General features: G+C 47.6%; 1 protein-coding gene across 1 annotated transcript in view; it reads right to left on the bottom strand.

The window, feature by feature from the left end:
* LOC139549657 (ventricular zone-expressed PH domain-containing protein-like) overlaps positions 1-18,636 on the bottom strand; it is a 139,451-nt gene that overhangs the window by 21,256 nt on the left and 99,559 nt on the right. The window lies entirely within an intron of this gene.

Raw genomic sequence — 18,636 nt, 5'->3', positions numbered from 1 at the left:
AGCACCCTGCTCCAATGTGGGAAAAAAAACCACAAGCACCCTGCTCCAACGTGGGAATCAAACCCACAAGCACCCGGCCCCAACGTGGGAATCAAACCCACAAGCACCCTGCTCCAATGTGGGAAACAAACCCACAAGCACCCTGCTCCAATGTGGGAAACAAACCCACAAGCACCCGGCCCCAACGTGGGAATCAAACCCACAAGCACCCGGCCCCAACGTGGGAAACAAACCCACAAGCACCCGGCCCCAACGTGGGAATCAAACCCACAAGCACCCTGCTCCAATGTGGGAAACAAACCCACAAGCACCCTGCTCCAATGTGGGAATCAAACCCACAAGCACCCTGCTCCAATGTAGGAAACAAACCCACAAGCACCCGGCCCCAATGTGGGAATCAAACCCACAAGCACCCGGCCCCAATGTGGGAATCAAACACACAAGCACCCTGCTCCAATGTGGGAATTAAACCCACAAGCACCCGGCCCCAACGTGGGAATCAAACCCACAAGCACCCGGCCCCAACGTGGAAAACAAACCCACAAGCACCCTGCTCCAACGTGGGAATCAAACCCACAAGCACCCGGCCCCAACGTGGGAATCAAACCCACAAGCACCCGGCCCCAACGTGGGAATCAAACCCACAAGCACCCGGCCCCAACGTGGGAATCAAACCCACAAGCACCCGGCCACAACGTGGGAATCAAACCCACAAGCACCCTGCTCCAATGTGGGAATCAAACCCACAAGCACCCTGCTCCAACGTGGGAATCAAACCCACAAGTACCTGGCCCCAACGTGGGAATCAAACCCACAAGCACCCTGCTCCAACGTGGGAATCAAACCCACAAGCACCCGGCTCCAACGTGGGAATCAAACCCACAAGCACCCTGCTCCAATGTGGGAATCAAACCCACAAGCACCCGGCCCCAACGTGGGAATCAAACCCACAAGCACCCTGCTCCAATGTGGGAATCAAACCCACAAGCACCCGGCCCCAACGTGGGAATCAAACCCACAAGCACCCTGCTCCAATGTGGGAATCAAACCCATAAGCACCCTGCTCCAATGTGGGAAACAAACCTACAAGCACCCTGCTCCAATGTGGGAATCAAACCCACAAGCACCCGGCCCCAACGTGGGAATCAAACCCATAAGCACCCTGCTCCAATGTGGGAATCAAACCCACAAGCACCCGGCCCCAACGTGGGAATCAAACCCACAAGCACCCGGCCCCAACGTGGGAATCAAACCCACAAGCACCCTGCTCCAATGTGGGAATCAAACCCATAAGCACCCTGCTCCAACGTGGGAATCAAACCCACAAGCACCCGGCCCCAGCGTGGGAATCAAACCCACAAGCACCCTGCCCCAACGTGGGAATCAAACCCACAAGCACCCTGCCCCAACGTGGGAATCAAACCCACAAGCACCCTGCTCCAACCCACTGAGCCCTTGGAACCACAAAAGAAAACCACAGGAAGACGTGATGATTGAAAATGAGGCTGAATATAAATGTAGATACTACAGTTGAAGTCGGAAGTTTACATACACCTTAGCCAAATACATTTAAACTCAGTTTTTTACAATTCCTGACATTTAATCCTAGTAAAAAATTCCCTGTCGTAGGTCACTTAGAATCATCACTTTATTTTAAGAATGTGAAATGTCAGAATAATAGTAAAGAGAATGATTTATTCAGCTTTTATTTCTTTCATTACATTCTCAGTGGGTCAGAAGTTTACATACACTCAATTAGTATTTCGTAGCATTGCCTTTAAATTGTTAAACTTGGGCCAAACGTTTCGGGTAGCCTTCCACAAGCTTCCCACAATAAGTTCGGTGAATTTTGTCCCATTCCTCCTGACACAGCTGGTGTAACTGAGTCAGGTTTTTAGATCTCCTTGCTCGCACACGCTTTTTCAGTTCTGCCCACAAATGTTCTATAGGATTGTGGTCAGGGCTTTGTGATGGCCACTCCAATACCTTGACTTTGTTGTTCTTTAGCCATTTTGCCACAACTTTGGAAGTATGCTTGGGGTCATTGTCCATTTGCGACCAAGCTTTAACTTCCTGACTGATGTCTTGAGATGTTGCTTCAATATATCCACATAATTTCCCCTCCTCATAATGCCATCTATTTTATGAAGTGCACCAGTCCTTCCTGCTGCAAAGCACCCCAAAAACATGATGCTGCCACCCCCGTGCTTCACGGTTGGGATGGTGTCTTCGACTTGCAAGCCTCTCCCTTTTTCCTCCAAACATAACGATGGTCATTTTGGCCAAACAGTTCTATTTTTGTTTCATCAGACCAGAGGACATTTCTCCAAAAAGTACAATCTTTGTCCCCATGTGCAGTTGCAAACCGTAGTCTGGCTTTTTTATGGCGGTTTAATAGCAGTGGCTTCTTCCTTGCTGAGCGGCCTTTCAGGTTATGTTGATATAGGACTCGTTTTACTGTGGATATAGATACTTTTGTACCTGTTTCCTCCAGCATCTTCACAAGGTCCTTTGCTGTTGTTCTGGGATTGATTTGCACTTTTTGCATCAAAGTATGTTAATCTCTAGGAGACAGAACGCGTCTCATTCCTGAGCGGTACGACGGCTGCGTGGTCCCATGGTGTTTATACTTGCATAATATTGTTTGTACAGATGAACGTGGTACCTTCATGCGTTTGGAAATTGCTCCCACAGGACTTGTGGAGGTCTACAATTTTTTTTCTGGGGTCTTGGATGATTTCTTTTGATTTTCCCATTATGTCAAGCAAATAGGCACTGAGGTTGAAGGTAGGTCTTGAAATACATCCACAGGTACACCTCCAATTGACTCAAATTATGTCAATTAGCCTATCAGAAGCTTCTAAAGCCATGACATAATTTTCTGAAATTTTCCAAGCTGTTTAAAGGCACAGTCAACTTAGTGTATGTAAACTTCTGACCCACTGGAATTGTGATACAGTGAATTATAAGTGAAATAATCTGTCTGTAAACAATTGTTGGAAAAATGACTTGTGTCATGCACAAAGTAGATGTCATAACTGACTTGCCAAAACTATAGTTTGTTGACAAGAAATTTGTGGAGTGGTTGAAAAACGAGTTTTAATGGCTCCAGCCTAAGTGTATGTAAACTTCCGACTTCAACTGTATATCCCTTTCCTCTCATCTTAAAACTGGTCTATATTCCCAGGAACAGCCCAGTAGGCCTATTCCATCCCAATGTGCTGTATATTCCCCTTCCTTATGTGTTTAATACCTGCCTGCTGTTTTGTATTGTCTAGCACTAAACAAGAGGGATCAGAGCCATTTATTTAGTTCATGCATGGCTCTGTCTGAAATAGAAAACAGCATACAGTAATTGGCCTTCAAATTTATTTTGGATAGAGAGATCACAGCTGTACTGAACTTCTAGACTGAGAGGCACAGCTAAATGAGATGAAATGGCACTAGTTCAAACTATACCTCATTATTGATTAGCATCAGGTATAGCTCTATCAGGAAACAGCAGCCATCCACTTGAGGGATATTGTCAAGTCAAACCGATGAACTGCAGCTTTGCTCATATTACAAATGAACCACAGGCTAAGGAAATACAATACACCCATTAACGCAGTCTCCTCCTATCTCTGCTCTCACTCTCTGTGTTGGTCCAACAAACACGCAGACACACACAAACACGCACACACGCACGCACGCACGCGCGCACGCACGCACGCACGCACACACACACACACACACACACAAAAACACGCACGCACACACACACACACGCACACACACATACAGATTCGAGTGACCATAAGTGTCCCTTCACCACCCCACATAGAACCATGTGACCATGAGCTGCCATTCCCAAAACCCTCTCCTCGCTGATGAAACCAAAGGGGTACAGAGAGGACAGGGACTGTTTGGTAATGATGGCACAGAGAGGACAGGGACTGTTTGGTAATGATGGCACAGAGAGGACAGGGACTGTTTGGTAATGATGGCACAGAGAGGACAGGGACTGTTTGGTAATAATGGCACAGAGAGGACAGGGACTGTTTGGTAATGATGGCACAGAGAGGACATGGACTGTTTGGTAATGATGGCACAGAGAGGACAGGGACTGTTTGGTAATAATGGCACAGAGAGGACAGGGACTGTTTGGTAATGATGGCACAGAAAGGACAGGGACTGTTTGGTAATGATGGCACAGAGAGGACAGGGACTGTTTGGTAATGATGGCACAGAGAGGACAGGGACTGTTTGGTAATAATGGCACAGAGAGGACAGGGACTGTTTGGTAATGATGGCACAGAGAGAACAGGGACTGTTTGGTAATGATGGCACAGAGAGGACAGGGACTGTTTGGTAATAATGGCACAGAGAGGACAGGGACTGTTTGGTAATAATGGCACAGAGGGGACAGGGACTGTTTGGTAATGATGGCACAGAGAGGACAGGGACTGTTTGGTAATGATGGCACAGAGAGGACAGGGACTGTTTGGTAATAATGGCACAGAGAGGACAGGGACTGTTTGGTAATGATGGCACAGAGAGTACAGGGACTGTTTGGTAATGATGGCACAGAGAGGACAGGGACTGTTTGGTAATAATGGCACAGAGAGGACAGGGACTGTTTGGTAATGATGGCACAGAAAGGACAGGGACTGTTTGGTAATGATGGCACAGAGAGGACAGGGACTGTTTGGTAATGATGGCACAGAGAGGACAGGGACTGTTTGGTAATAATGGCACAGAGAGGACAGGGACTGTTTGGTAATGATGGCACAGAGAGAACAGGGACTGTTTGGTAATGATGGCACAGAGAGGACAGGGACTGTTTGGTAATAATGGCACAGAGAGGACAGGGACTGTTTGGTAATGATGGCACAGAGAGGACAGGGACTGTTTGGTAATGATGGCACAGAGAGGACAGGGACTGTTTGGTAATGATGGCACAGAGAGGACAGGGACTGTTTGGTAATGATGGCACAGAGAGGACAGGGACTGTTTGGTAATGATGGCACAGAGAGGACAGGGACTGTTTGGTAATGATGGCACAGAGAGGACAGGGACTGTTTGGTAATGATGGCACAGAGAGGACAGGGACTGTTTGGTAATAATGGCACAGAGAGGACAGGGACTGTTTGGTAATGATGGCACAGAGAGGACAGGGACTGTTTGGTAATGATGGCACAGAGAGGACAGGGACTGTTTGGTAATGATGGCACACAGAGGACAGGGACCGTTTGGTAATGATGGCACAGAGAGGACAGGGACTGTTTGGTAATAATGGCACAGAGAGGACAGGGACTGTTTGGTAATGATGGCACGGAGAGGACAGGGACTGTTTGGTAATAATGGCACAGAGAGGACAGGGACTGTTTGGTAATGATGGCACAGAGAGGACAGGGACTGTTTGGTAATAATGGCACAGAGAGGACAGGGACTGTTTGGTAATGATGGCACAGAGAGGACAGGGACTGTTTGGTAATGATGGCACAGAGAGGACAGGGACTGTTTGGTAATAATGGCACAGAGAGGACAGGGACTGTTTGGTAACGATGGCACAGAGAGGACAGGGACTGTTTGGTAATGATGGCACAGAGAGGACAGAGACTGTTTGGTAATAATGGCACAGAGAGGACAGGGACTGTTTGGTAATGATGGCACAGAGAGGACAGGGACTGTTTGGTAATGATGGCACAGAGAGGACAGAGACTGTTTGGTAATAATGGCACAGAGAGGACAGGGACTGTTTGGTAATGATGGCACAGAGAGGACAGGGACTGTTTGGTAATGATGGCACAGAGAGGACATGGACCGTTTGGTAATGATGGCACAGAGAGGACAGGGACTGTTTGGTAATGATGGCACAGAGAGGACAGGGACAGTTTGGTAATGATGGCACAGAGAGGACAGGGACTGTTTGGTAATAATGGCACAGAGAGGACAGGGACTGTTTGGTAATGATGGCACAGAGAGGACAGGGACTGTTTGCTTATAATGGCACAGAGAGGACAGGGACTGTTTGGTAATGATGGCACAGAGAGGACAGGGACTGTTTGCTAATGATGGCACAGAGAGGACAGGGACTGTTTGGTAATGATGGCACAGAGAGGACAGGGACTGTTTGGTAATGATGGCACCGAGAGGACAGGGCCTGTAGGTAATAATGGCACAGAGAGGACAGGGACTGTTTGGTAATGATGGCACAGAGAGGACAGGGACTGTTTGGTAATAATGGCACAGAGAGGACAGGGACCATTTGGTAATAATGGCACAGAGAGGACAGGGACTGTTTGGTAATGATGGCACAGAGAGGACAGGGACTGTTTGGTAATAATGGCACAGAGAGGACAGGGACTGTTTGGTAATAATGGCACAGAGAGGACAGGGACCGTTTGGTAATGATGGCACAGAGAGGACAGGGACCGTTTGGTAATAATGGCACAGAGAGGACATGGACTGGTTGGTAATGATGGCACAGAGAGGACAGGGACTGTTTGGTAATAATGGCACAGAGAGGATAGGGACTGTTTGGTAATAATGGCACAGAGAGGACAGGGACTGTTTGCTTATAATGGCACAGAGAGGACAGGGACTGTTTAGTAATAATGGCACAGAGAGGACAGGGACTGTTTGGTAATGATGGCACAGAGAAGACAGGGACTGTTTGGTAATGATGGCACAGAGAGGACAGGGACCGTTTGGTAATGATGGCACAGAGAGGACAGGGACTGTTTGCTTATAATGGCACAGAGAGGACAGGGACTGTTTGGTAATGATGGCTAGTTAACATGTTTATCTCCTGCATGTTTTCACATTGATTAATGTAAGTTGACTCAGTAAGTCATATAACAGGAATGTGTGCTTGAGCGTGTGGGAAGAATATCACATCCTGGCATACTGGCACCAGAACAGGACAGAACGCCTGGGGTCTGGAGACACACACACACACACACACACACACACACACACACACACACACACACACACACACACACACACACACACACACACACACACACACACACACACACACACACACACACACACACACACACACACACACACACACACACACACACACACTTGTACACAAACTAACACACAGATACACACTGGCTCAATGTCTGGTCCGATTAGTTACACTCTGCCCACATTGTCTCTCTCTTGTGTTTATCTGGTCTGGTTTCCTGTGTGTGGTTTAGTTTAGTTTAGTGTGTGTGTGTGTGTGTGTGTGTGTGTGTGTGTGTGTGTGTGTGTGTGTGTGTGTGTGTGTGTGTGTGTGTGTGTGTGTGTGTGTGTGTGTGTGTGTGTGTGTGTGTGTGTGTGTGTGTGTGTGTGTGTGTGTGTGTGTGTATGTGCGTTCGTGTTTGCGTTCGTGTGTGTGTGTGTATGACTCTAGGCGACACTGGTACTCTGGGCCAATTTACCAGAGCCAGCCTGGTCCAGAACCAAACAAAGTGGCCCTTTGTCTGTATAGCGATGAGTAAAACAGGAGGCCTGAGTCATAGAGAGACTCTAACCATTACCACATACACACAGGCCCAGTCTGGCTCCTCCACTCCCACACAGGAACAGCCTTTTACGGGCACAGAACTCTCAATCCTCCCTGGGTTCTAGAACAGAACACTAGTCTGGAACACACACAGAGAGACTGTGCCATGCAGGAGACTAGTGTGTGACACAACTGTAAAAAAATACAACTACCACAAAGAAGACTCAGAGTTCTATCTAATCTGAGTTCTGCATATGCCTGCTAACTAAAATGTCACTGGCAGATATGGCAGCTCTGCTTCTAGCTCCTAAGATCTCTGCTTCAGTGGAAAGCTTGGCTCCACACACAGTGTGTTGAAATTCCCCTGTCAAAAAAAACGGTAGCCAAAACTTATTCAGTTCCACTAGGCAAAAACCGGTTGACTCAACGGTGTTTCCACGTCATTTCAACAACAAAAAATTAAATGTGATGACATTGAATCAACATGGAAAACTGATTGGATTTGCAAATGTCACGTTCTGACCTTAGTTCCTTTTTTATGTCTTTATTTTAGTTTGGTCAGGGCGTGAGTTGGGGTGGGCATTCTATGTTGTTTTTCTATGTTTTGTTCTAGTCGTTATATTTCTATGTGTTTGGCCTAGTATGGTTCTCAATCAGAGGCAGGTGTCGATTGTTGTCTCTGATTGAGAATCATACTTAGGTAGCCTGTTTTCCCACTATAGGTTGTGGGTAGTTATTTTCTGTTTAGGGTTTTTGTTTTGCACCCTACAGAACTGTTCGTTTGTCGGTTTGTTGTTTTTGTTCAGTATTCATTCTTTATTAAATTATTATGAATACGTACCACGCTGCACTTTGGTCCTCTTCTCCTTCCACCAACGACAACTGTTACAGCAAAAAATCATGAGTTTACCAGTCAGATTGCCAGGGTTAGAGCTTCTAAATTTACCAGTCAGATTACCAGGGTTAGAGCTTCTAAATTTACCAGTCAGATTACCAGGGTTAGAGGCTCTACATTTACCAGTCAGATTGCCAGGGTTAGAGGCTCTACATTTACCAGTCAGATTATCAGGGTTAGAGGCTCTAAATTTACCAGTCAGATTACCAGGGTTAGAGGCTCTATATTTACCAGTCAGATTGCCAGGGTTAGAGCTTCTAAATGTACCAGTCAGATTGCCAGAGTTAGAGGCTCTAAATGACCTGTCAGATTGCCAGGGTTAGAGGCTCTACATTTACCAGTCAGATTACCAGGGTTAGAAGCTCTAAATTTACCAGTCAGATTACCAGGGTTAGAGGCTCTAAATTTACCAGTCAGATTACCAGGGTTAAAGGCTCTACATTTACCAGTCAGATTGCCAGGGTTAGAGGCTCTACATTTACCAGTCAGATTATCAGGGTTAGAGGCTCTAAATTTACCAGTCAGATTACCAGGGTTAGAGGCTCTACATTTACCAGTCAGATTACCAGGGTTAAAGGCTCTACATTTACCAGTCAGATTGCCAGGGTTAGAGGCTCTACATTTACCAGTCAGATTATCAGGGTTAGAGGCTCTAAATTTACCAGTCAGATTATCAGGGTTAGAGGCTCTACATTTACCAGTCAGATTGCCAGGGTTAGTGGCTCTACATTTACCAGTCAGATTATCAGGGTTAGAGGCTCTAAATTTACCAGTCAGATTATCAGGGTTAGAGGCTCTACATTTACCAGTCAGATTACCAGGGTTAAAGGCTCTACATTTACCAGTCAGATTGCCAGGGTTAGAGGCTCTACATTTACCAGTCAGATTATCAGGGTTAGAGGCTCTAAATTTACCAGTCAGATTATCAGGGTTAGAGGCTCTACATTTACCAGTCAGATTACCAGGGTTAGAAGCTCTAAATTTACCAGTCAGATTACCAGGGTTAGAGGCTCTAAATTTACCAGTCAGATTACCAGGGTTAAAGGCTCTACATTTACCAGTCAGATTGCCAGGGTTAGAGGCTCTACATTTACCAGTCAGATTATCAGGGTTAGAGGCTCTAAATTTACCAGTCAGATTATCAGGGTTAGAGGCTCTACATTTACCAGTCAGATTACCAGGGTTAAAGGCTATACATTTACCAGTCAGATTGCCAGGGTTAGAGGCTCTAAATTTACCAGTCAAATTATCAGGGTTAGCGGCTCTAAATTTACCAGTCAGATTACCAGGGTTAGAGGCTCTAAATTTACCAGTCAGATTACCAGGGTTAGAGGCTCTAAATATACCAGTCAGATTACCAGGGTTAGAGGCTCTAAATTTACCAGTCAGATTACCAGGGTTAGAGGCTCTACATTTACCAGTCAGATTACCAGGTTTAGAGGCTCTACATTTACCAGTCAGATTGCCAGGGTTAGAAGCTCTAAATTTACCAGTCAGATTACCAGGGTTAAAGGCTCTACATTTACCAGTCAGATTGCCAGGGTTAGAGGCTCTACATTTACCAGTCAGATTATCAGGGTTAGAGGCTCTAAATTTACCAGTCAGATTATCAGGGTTAGAGGCTCTACATTTACCAGTCAGATTACCAGGGTTAAAGGCTCTACATTTACCAGTCAGATTGCCAGGGTTAGAGGCTCTACATTTACCAGTCAGATTATCAGGGTTAGAGGCTCTAAATTTACCAGTCAGATTATCAGGGTTAGAGGCTCTACATTTACCAGTCAGATTGCCAGGGTTAGTGGCTCTACATTTACCAGTCAGATTATCAGGGTTAGAGGCTCTAAATTTACCAGTCAGATTATCAGGGTTAGAGGCTCTACATTTACCAGTCAGATTACCAGGGTTAAAGGCTCTACATTTACCAGTCAGATTGCCAGGGTTAGAGGCTCTACATTTACCAGTCAGATTATCAGGGTTAGAGGCTCTAAATTTACCAGTCAGATTATCAGGGTTAGAGGCTCTACATTTACCAGTCAGATTACCAGGGTTAGAGGCTCTAAATTTACCAGTCAGATTATCAGGGTTAGAGGCTCTAAATTTACCAGTCAGATTATCAGGGTTAGAGGCTCTACATTTACCAGTCAGATTACCAGGGTTAGAAGCTCTAAATTTACCAGTCAGATTACCAGGGTTAGAGGCTCTAAATTTACCAGTCAGATTACCAGGGTTAAAGGCTCTACATTTACCAGTCAGATTGCCAGGGTTAGAGGCTCTACATTTACCAGTCAGATTATCAGGGTTAGAGGCTCTAAATTTACCAGTCAGATTATCAGGGTTAGAGGCTCTACATTTACCAGTCAGATTACCAGGGTTAAAGGCTCTACATTTACCAGTCAGATTGCCAGGGTTAGAGGCTCTAAATTTACCAGTCAAATTATCAGGGTTAGCGGCTCTAAATTTACCAGTCAGATTACCAGGGTTAGAGGCTCTAAATTTACCAGTCAGATTACCAGGGTTAGAGGCTCTAAATATAACAGTCAGATTACCAGGGTTAGAGGCTCTAAATTTACCAGTCAGATTACCAGGGTTAGAGGCTCTACATTTACCAGTCAGATTACCAGGTTTAGAGGCTCTACATTTACCAGTCAGATTGCCAGGGTTAGAAGCTCTAAATTTACCAGTCAGATTACCAGGGTTAAAGGCTCTACATTTACCAGTCAGATTGCCAGGGTTAGAGGCTCTACATTTACCAGTCAGATTATCAGGGTTAGAGGCTCTAAATTTACCAGTCAGATTATCAGGGTTAGAGGCTCTACATTTACCAGTCAGATTACCAGGGTTAAAGGCTCTACATTTACCAGTCAGATTGCCAGGGTTAGAGGCTCTACATTTACCAGTCAGATTATCAGGGTTAGAGGCTCTAAATTTACCAGTCAGATTATCAGGGTTAGAGGCTCTACATTTACCAGTCAGATTACCAGGGTTAGTGGCTCTACATTTACCAGTCAGATTATCAGGGTTAGAGGCTCTAAATTTACCAGTCAGATTATCAGGGTTAGAGGCTCTACATTTACCAGTCAGATTACCAGGGTTAAAGGCTCTACATTTACCAGTCAGATTGCCAGGGTTAGAGGCTCTACATTTACCAGTCAGATTATCAGGGTTAGAGGCTCTAAATTTACCAGTCAGATTATCAGGGTTAGAGGCTCTACATTTACCAGTCAGATTACCAGGGTTAGAGGCTCTAAATTTACCATTCAGATTATCAGGGTTAGAGGCTCTAAATTTACCAGTCAGATTATCAGGGTTAGAGGCTCTACATTTACCAGTCAGATTACCAGGGTTAGAAGCTCTAAATTTACCAGTCAGATTACCAGGGTTAGAGGCTCTAAATTTACCAGTCAGATTACCAGGGTTAAAGGCTCTACATTTACCAGTCAGATTGCCAGGGTTAGAGGCTCTACATTTACCAGTCAGATTATCAGGGTTAGAGGCTCTAAATTTACCAGTCAGATTATCAGGGTTAGAGGCTCTACATTTACCAGTCAGATTACCAGGGTTAAAGGCTCTACATTTACCAGTCAGATTGCCAGGGTTAGAGGCTCTAAATTTACCAGTCAAATTATCAGGGTTAGCGGCTCTAAATTTACCAGTCAGATTACCAGGGTTAGAGGCTCTAAATTTACCAGTCAGATTACCAGGGTTAGAGGCTCTAAATATACCAGTCAGATTACCAGGGTTAGAGGCTCTAAATTTACCAGTCAGATTACCAGGGTTAGAGGCTCTACATTTACCAGTCAGATTACCAGGTTTAGAGGCTCTACATTTACCAGTCAGATTGCCAGGGTTAGAAGCTCTAAATTTACCAGTCAGATTATCAGGGTTAGAGGCTCTAAATCAATACTAGAACAGGGTTTCCCAAACTCGGTCCGGAGGCCCCACCTGGGTGCACAGGTTTTTTGCTCGTTTTTTTGCACTAACTCTACACAGCTGATGAAATATAACCATCTCACCATCAAGCTTTGAATCAGCTGTGTGGTGTGTTAGGACAAACACCAAAACGTGTTGCAGTGGGAGAGGGCGGGGGGGGGGGGGGGGGCAGGGTTATCTCTTACCAGGGTTATCTCTTTTATTTGTTATCTCTTTTATTTGTTATCTCTTTTATCTCACACATGAGGATGACTATGGAATGTGTGTGGTTGTGTGTTGTGGTTTTTACAATGACAAGACTTGTTGAGCATTCAGTGGAATTGAATGCTCATCTCTCTCCAGGGTTTTAGAGGGATGAACTTCAATCACCAGTGCTGCTGAGATAACCCAGAGCAGATGTGTTACAGAGAAGATCTGGCCATCGGTTGGTACTGGAGATTAGATACCTCAGATTCCTCTGGACATCATCATACCATTACAGTCCTCCTGGTCCGAGTGACTCACTGTACGACCAAGAATCTGTATGAGTCAATATCAAAGTATTATATCTACACTATGTATGTGTGTGTGTGTGTGTATGTGTGTGTGCATATTTCTATTTGTTTGACTGTGTGTGTGTGTGTGTGTATGTGTGTGTGTGTGTGTGTGTGTGTGTGTGTGTGTGTGTGTGTGTGTGTGTGTGTGTGTGTGTGTGTGTGTGTGTGTGTGTGTGTGTGTGTGTGTGTGTGTGTGTGTGTGTGTGTGCGTGCGTGCGTGCGTGTGCATGTGTGTGTGTAAGTCATTGCAACCAAGGAAGCCCTCCAGAGCTTCTGTGCACCACACCATCTCCTCCAAGCCCACTGTTCGTTTGCTTGTATAGGTGATCTCCATTACACAGTTTAAATTTCCTACGCTGAATGGCTTATTTGTTTGTCTGTTTGTGGTTATGGCAGTCATTTGGGAGAGATCGGCAGGAAACAGTAAACCTTGTTCATACCGTAGTAAATGTTGGATGAAAAACAAAGAAAGGGGGATTGAAAGGAGACATTGTGGCATCAGTCCTCGTCTGTTTTATTCTAGTGGGCCCAAAGCTTCCCAGTGGAGAACAAGGCCTCCGACACTAGGGCCCAAAGCTTCCCAGTGGAGAACAAGGCCTCCGACACTAGGGCCCAAAGCTTCCCAGTGGAGAACAAGGCCTCCGATCCTAGGGCCCAAAGCTTCCCAGTGGAGAACAAGGCCTCCCACACTAGGGCCCAAAGCTTCCCAGTGGAGAACAAGGCCTCCAACCCTAGTGCCCAAAGCCTCCCAGTGGAGAACAAGGCCTACAACCCTAGGGCCCAAAGCTTCCCAGTGGAGAACAAGGCCTACAACCCTAGGGCCCAAAGCTTCCCAGTGGAGAACAAGGCCTCCAACCCTAGTGCCCAAAGCCTCCCAGTGGAGAACAAGGCCTCCGACCCTAGGGCCCAAAGCTTCCCAGTGGAGAACAAGGCCTCCAACCCTAGTGCCCAAAGCTTCCCAGTGGAGAACAAGGCCTACAACCCTAGGGCCCAAAGCTTCCCAGTGGAGAACAAGGCCTCCAACCCTAGTGCCCAAAGCTTCCCAGTGGAGAACAAGGCCTACAACCCTAGGGCCCAAAGCTTCCCAGTGGAGAACAAGGCCTCCGACCCTAGGGCCCAAAGCTTCCCAGTGGAGAACAAGGCCTCCAACCCTAGGGCCCAAAGCTTCCCAGTGGAGAACAAGGCCTCCAACCCTAGTGCCCAAAGCCTCCCAGTGGAGAACAAGGCCTCCAACCCTAGGGCCCAAAGCTTCCCAGTGGAGAACAAGGCCTACAACCCTAGGGCCCAAAGCTTCCCAGTGGAGAACAAGGCCTCCAACCCTAGGGCCCAAAGCCTCCCAGTGGAGAACAAGGCCTCCGACCCTAGGGCCCAAAGCTTCCCAGTGGAGAACAAGGCCTCCAACCCTAGTGCCCAAAGCTTCCCAGTGGAGAACAAGGCCTCCAACCCTAGGGCCCAAAGCTTCCCAGTGGAGAACAAGGCCTCCAACCCTAGTGCCCAAAGCTTCCCAGTGGAGAACAAGGCCTCTGACCCTAGTGCCCAAAGCTTCCCAGTGGAGAACAAGGCCTCCAACCCTAGGGCCCAAAGCTTCCCAGTGGAGAACAAGGCCTCCAACCCTAGGGCCCAAAGCTTCCCAGTGGAGAACAAGGCCTCCAACCCTAGTGCCCAAAGCTTCCCAGTGGAGAACAAGGCCTCCAACCCTAGGGCCCAAAGCTTCCCAGTGGAGAACAAGGCCTCCAACCCTAGTGCCCAAAGCTTCCCAGTGGAGAACAAGGCCTCCAACCCTAGGGCCCAAAGCCTCCCAGTGGAGAACAAGGCCTCCAACCCTAGTGCCCAAAGCTTCCCAGTGGAGAACAAGGCCTACAACCCTACAACCCAAAGCCTCCCAGTGGAGAACAAGGCCTCCAACCCTAGGGCCCAAAGCTTCCCAGTGGAGAACAAGGCCTCCAACCCTAGGGCCCAAAGCTTCCCAGTGGAGAACAAGGCCTCCAACCCTAGGGCCCAAAGCTTCCCAGTGGAGAACAAGGCCTCCAACCCTAGGGCCCAAAGCTTCCCAGTGGAGAACAAGGCCTCCAACCCTAGGGCCCAAAGCTTCCCAGTGGAGAACAAGGCCTACAACCCTAGGGCCCAAAGCCTCCCAGTGGAGAACAAGGCCTACAACCCTAGGGCCCAAAGCCTCCCAGTGGAGAACAAGGCCTACAACCCTAGGGCCCAAAGCCTCCCAGTGGAGAACAAGGCCTAAAACCCTAGGGCCCAAAGCCTCCCAGTGGAGAACAAGGCCTAGAACCCTAGGGCCCAAAGCCTCCCAGTGGAGAACAAGGCCTACAACCCTAGGGCCCAAAGCTTCCCAGTGGAGAACAAGGCCTACAACCCTAGGGCCCAAAGCTTCCCAGTGGAGAACAAGGCCTACAACCCTAGGGCCCAAAGCTTCCCAGTGGAGAACAAGGCCTACATGCCTAGGGCCCAAAGCTTCCCAGTGGAGAACAAGGCCTACAACCCTAGGGCCCAAAGCTTCCCAGTGGAGAACAAGGCCTCCGACCCTAGGGCCCAAAGCTTCCCAGTGACTGCTGGACCAGGTGGTACACTACATACAGTGAATTCAGAAAGTATTCAGACCCCTTGACCTTTTCCACATGTTGTGATATTACAGCCTTATTCTAAAATTGATTCAAATATTTTTTTTACCCTCATCAATCTACACACAATACCCCATAATGACAAAGCGAAAACAGGTTTTTAGAAATATGACAATGCAGGAGTGGCTTCGGGACAAGTCTCTGAATGTCTTTGAGTGGCCCAGCCAGAGCCCATACTTGAACCTGATCGAACATCTCTGGAGAGACCTGAAAATAGCGGTACAGCGACGCTCCCCATCCAACCTGACAGAGCTTGAGAGGATCTGCAGAGAAGAATGGGAGAAACTCCTCAAATACAGGTGTGCCAAGTTTGTAGCGTCATACCCAAGAAGACTTGGAGGCTGTAATCACTGCCAAAGGTGCTTCAACAAAGTACTGAGTAAAGGGTCTGAATACTTATGTAAATGTGATATTTCAGTTATTTTTTAAACAATTTAATCCATTTTAGAATAAGTCTGTAACATAACAAAATGTGGAAAAAGTCAAGGGGCCTGAATACTTTCCAAATGCCCTGTATGGCTGGTACAGAGGAACAGAATCACAACCAGGAACATCAAAACATGCCATTACAAAACCAGGACCAGCTGCTCTGCTTCTCCCAACATGTCCAGATTTATAAAATGTGTTCCAAGACAAGGCCCAGGTCTTCAATCAAATGAATAGCAGACACTTTCACCAGGGGGTTGTTTTAACTAGGGAACATGGTGGTTATTCTGTTGACAACAACCATGCCTGGACAGCAGCAACCATATATTATGTTAGACACACAATTGTATATGTTCCATTTACATTTTACATTTAAGTCATTTAGCAGACGCTCTTATCCAGAGCGACTTACAAATTGGTGCATTCACCTTATGATATCCAGTGGAACAACCACTTTACAATAGTGCATCTAACTCTTTTAAGGGGGGGGGGGGTTAGAAGGATTACTTTATCCTATCCTAGGTATTCCTTAAAGAGGTGGGGTTTCAGGTGTCTCCGGAAGGTGGTGATTGACTCCGCTGACCTGGCGTCGTGAGGGAGTTTGTTCCACCATTGGGGTGCCAGAGCAGCGAACAGTTTTGACTGGGCTGAGCGGGAACTGTACTTCCTCAGAGGTAGGGAGGCGAGCAGGCCAGAGGTGGATGAACGCAGTGCCCTTGTTTGGGTGTAGGGCCTGATCAGAGCCTGAAGGTACGGAGGTGCCGTTCCCCTCACAGCTCCGTAGGCAAGCACCATGGTCTTGTAGCGGATGCGAGCTTCAACTGGAAGCCAGTGGAGAGAGCGGAGGAGCGGGGTGACGTGAGAGAACTTAGGAAAGTTGAACACCAGACGGGCTGCGGCGTTCTGGATGAGTTGTAGGGGTTTAATGGCACAGGCAGGGAGCCCAGCCAACAGCGAGTTGCAGTAATCCAGACGGGAGATGACAAGTGCCTGGATTAGGACCTGCGCCGCTTCCTGCGTGAGGCAGGGTCGTACTCTGCGAATGTTGTAGAGCATGAACCTACAGGAACGGGTCACCGCCTTGATGTTAGTTGAGAACGACAGGGTGTTGTCCAGGATCACGCCAAGGTTCTTAGCACTCTGGGAGGAGGACACAATGGAGTTGTCAACCGTGATGGCGAGATCATGGAACGGGCAGTCCTTCCCCGGGAGGAAGAGCAGCTCCGTCTTGCCGAGGTTCAGCTTGAGGTGGTGATCCGTCATCCACACTGATATGTCTGCCAGACATGCAGAGATGCGATTCACCACCTGGTTATCAGAGGGGGGAAAGGAGAAGATTAATTGTGTGTCGTCTGCATAGCAATGATAGGAAAGACCATGTGAGGATATGACAGAGCCAAGTGACTTGGTGTATAGCGAGAATAGGAGAGGGCCTAGAACAGAGCCCTGGGGGACACCAGTGGTGAGAGCACGTGGTGCGGAGACAGATTCTCGCCACGCCACCTGGTAGGAGCGACCTGTCAGGTAGGACGCAATCCAAGCGTGGGCCGCGCCGGAGATGCCCAGCTCGGAGAGGGTGGAGAGGAGGATCTGATGGTTCACAGTATCAAAGGCAGCCGATAGGTCTAGAAGGATGAGAGCAGAGGAGAGAGAGTTAGCTTTAGCAGTGCGGAGCGCCTCCGTGACACAGAGAAGAGCAGTCTCAGTTGAATGACTAGTCTTGAAACCTGACTGATTTGGATCAAGAAGGTCATTCTGAGAGAGATAGCAGGAGAGCTGGCCAAGGACGGCACGTTCAAGAGTTTTGGAGAGAAAAGAAAGAAGGGATACTGGTCTGTAGTTGTTGACATCGGAGGGATCGAGTGTAGGTTTTTTCAGAAGGGGTGCAACTCTCGCTCTCTTGAAGACGGAAGGGACGTAGCCAGCGGTCAAGGATGAGTTGATGAGCGAGGTGAGGTAAGGGAGAAGGTCTCCGGAAATGGTCTGGAGAAGAGAGGAGGGGATAGGGTCAAGCGGGCAGGTTGTTGGGCGGCCGGCCATCACAAGACGCGAGATTTCATCTGGAGAGAGAGGGGAGATTTTTTCCGAAAGACATCACTTATCCAAGATTTACTACAACCGTGAATCCCAGAGGCGAATATAATGTCCGGATAGTTTTTTCCCAGATTGATGATGACGACACGGTTAGGACCTTGGGGACATTCCAGCTTGTTGGATACCCTGGGAGGTTTTCCCATTGTGCAGATCATGTGTGTGTGTGTATTATGAGTTAGTATGTGTGCTAAGAGACTGACATCGTTCTGACTTCTGATTACTCTATGACAAAGTTCCAAATATAAAATAACACTAGTATTAATTCATATTCTATTGTTCCAACAGTTATAATTCATATTCTTTCGAGTGATGTGCGTCTTCCCGAAACACGACCCCCGCCAAGACGCACTGCTTCTTGACACAATGCTGGCTCAACCACGATGCTGGGCCAATTGTGCACAGCCTCATGGGTCTCCCGGTCGCGGCCGGCTGCGAGTCAGCCTGGTATCGAACCAGGATCTGGAGTGGTACAGCCTTAGACTGCTGCGCTACTCGGGAGGCCCCTCTAATTCATATTCTATTGTTAACCGGACGGCACCAGAGCCTTCCCGCTGAGATGGACAGAATTCAACTTTATGTCAGATAGACAGGGGGAGGAGGGAGAGAGAGAGAGAGAGAGAGAGAGAGAGAGAGAGA

The sequence above is a fragment of the Salvelinus alpinus genome, chromosome 22, assembly GCF_045679555.1.
Source record: "Salvelinus alpinus chromosome 22, SLU_Salpinus.1, whole genome shotgun sequence".
In the NCBI taxonomy this organism is placed as follows: Eukaryota; Metazoa; Chordata; class Actinopteri; order Salmoniformes; family Salmonidae; genus Salvelinus; species Salvelinus alpinus.
This window is presented reverse-complemented; position numbering and strand designations above follow the sequence as displayed.